The sequence below is a fragment of the Cariama cristata genome, unplaced genomic scaffold (genome assembly GCF_000690535.1).
Source record: "Cariama cristata isolate BGI_N322 unplaced genomic scaffold, ASM69053v1 scaffold4235, whole genome shotgun sequence".
Lineage (NCBI taxonomy): Eukaryota > Metazoa > Chordata > Aves > Cariamiformes > Cariamidae > Cariama > Cariama cristata.
In genome coordinates, this window is record NW_009617974.1 from 31,249 (window position 1) to 33,480 (window position 2,232).

Genomic DNA, 2,232 nt, shown 5'->3' on the forward strand with positions numbered 1-2,232 from the left:
CGCAGTAAAACATATCTACCCAACTCCGATGGGGAGCCTATCACGGTAGCAGCCAATATAACTGAAAGAGTAGCAAAAGCCAATTCCTTCCCTACTGGAAAGAAATAGGTTTTCCAAGTGCTTTTCTTAGTTTATTGTAGATGACTGTGTAAGTATGCAGGTATTTCAGGAAAATCTAGGCAAGGAGGAGAAAGGAATACACAGTACCAATTGGTACGTGGATTTTGCTTGTAGTGAAACGATGCTGGAATGGCATGAGATCATGGTGGGTCAACCGAAAGAGTGACAGGTGGTCATAGGTTAGAAGAGGGGAGCTATAGTTCTGGTGATTCCTAAAGATGAGAAGAGAAAGGTAAAATTGGGAGGAAAAAGATTGTGTAAGGTGTGTTGAAGGAAGCAGATTTCAGTGACTTTATTTCAGGAACTCTTTTGTTCGATCGCTTTTGCTAAATCACAATGAGATGTAACTGTTGCAGTCCTTTTGGCCAGATTGTGATGGATATCTCCTGTGAGACAAAGGTCCGGTGGATATTGAATTCAGCTCATTCCCCTGGGTTGTGTTGGAGTCCATGATTGCTATGAAAACCATTGTGTTAAAAATACAAGGTTGTATTGCAGTGAGATGTCGCCTGCCATGAGGAAATCAGTAATAGCCCAGGTGCTGCCAAATCCCACTAAAATGTTTGGCAATCTTTATTTAAGAGCTTACATTCAGATTTAAGAGCCTAATTTTAGGTTCTCAGATGCCAAAGGGTACCCTCTTTAGGAAAACAGCAAACGAAAACAAATTAGAGACCTGCTGTGTACAGCACCAACTATGTCTTTCCGGGGCCACATAGGCCAATAAACCCCTTCAGTACACATCCTCTGACCTTCTGGAAGTTTCCTTGGGTGACTGGCAGAAAGCAGCCCAGCAGCGAGTCACAGCAACAGACCAACCACTTTGCTAAATTCCTTCACTGGCTCCCTTTGCCATTCCCTTCGGGTCTGTTCCTTTGCTGACGCCCCACAAAAATCTCTGTCGTTTCACCCGTGGTGGGCAGGAGCCCTCCCAGGATACGCGCAGGGCACCCTTGTCCTCTCCCCACACCTTCTTCCTGCGGTGGGCTCTGTTCTGAATCAAAACAGCAAAGAAGCCCAGGAACAGAGATTAAAACAAAAACCAGGGAAAATTCCCGTCATGGCTCCACTTGCTGTGAACCGTTGAGCGTGGGTGGAGGAGAGGGTGGGATCAGACCCCAGGGCGCTGCATTTCACACTCAGTGCTGTGAAAACCCTTACGAAGCCTTATCCTGGCTGAGGTGGTGTTTTTGAGGAGGTCGGTTTGCTGGCCAGCGAAGGTGCATAGGTTTGCAGGAGGTGCTCGACCCCACACGCTCTCTGCGGCTCTTCTCTCCTCCCCGCTCTCCCAGCCAACCCGGCAGCCATTTTGGGTTAGGGGTGGTGCTTCCATCCAGACCTGATGAGCGCCTTGGGCTAAACGTTGACTTTTCACATCCTGAGGCGTTAAAATCCAACAGGTTTTTACCCTATGCACACTGAGAAGTATGTTCGTTTCGTGGAATTTTTTATTCCTGCAAACAAAGCTATTATTATGTGTGAATGCATCACGCTATTGACATGACATTGCCATTATGCTAAAAGATAGGGCTGGAAATTATTGAAAATCTGGTGTGCTGTGTGTTTCGCCACACCCATAAATGTCAGAAAGTTCATGATTCTCCTGAGAAGTTACCAAAAGTAGCGAGGAAAGGGCAGAAATATTCACACTTGAAGCTTGTCATTTCTAAGCACCCCAGTTATTCTGCTGTAGGACACAAGACACCCTGTGCGTGTGTGGCAGGGGGGAGTTGCTGTAAGGATTCGAGTCCAGCAAAGGTTGTAATTCGGCTTTCATAACCCTGTGCTGGATCTGAACTTCTGAACTCAGTATTGTCTTGGGTTTGTCCTCCTGCCAGTGTGCCCCTGTGCAGCTGTGATACCATTACATTTCCATTTCCCCCAGCGTGCTGTCATGCGATTGCATATTGAAATGAAATGGAAAATGATTTATTGTGTGGGATCAGGCTTTTTTTCATCTGTAGTATATGGCTGTAAATCTAGGGCAATTTCCCATGCTCCTGGAACTAGGTTTCCCTTGAAAAAATTTCTAGAGTCAACAAATGGGAAAACCACTCCAGAGCGCTAGAAAAATAGGAGCATTTCTCTCTGCCTTCCTGTGTTGGTCCAACA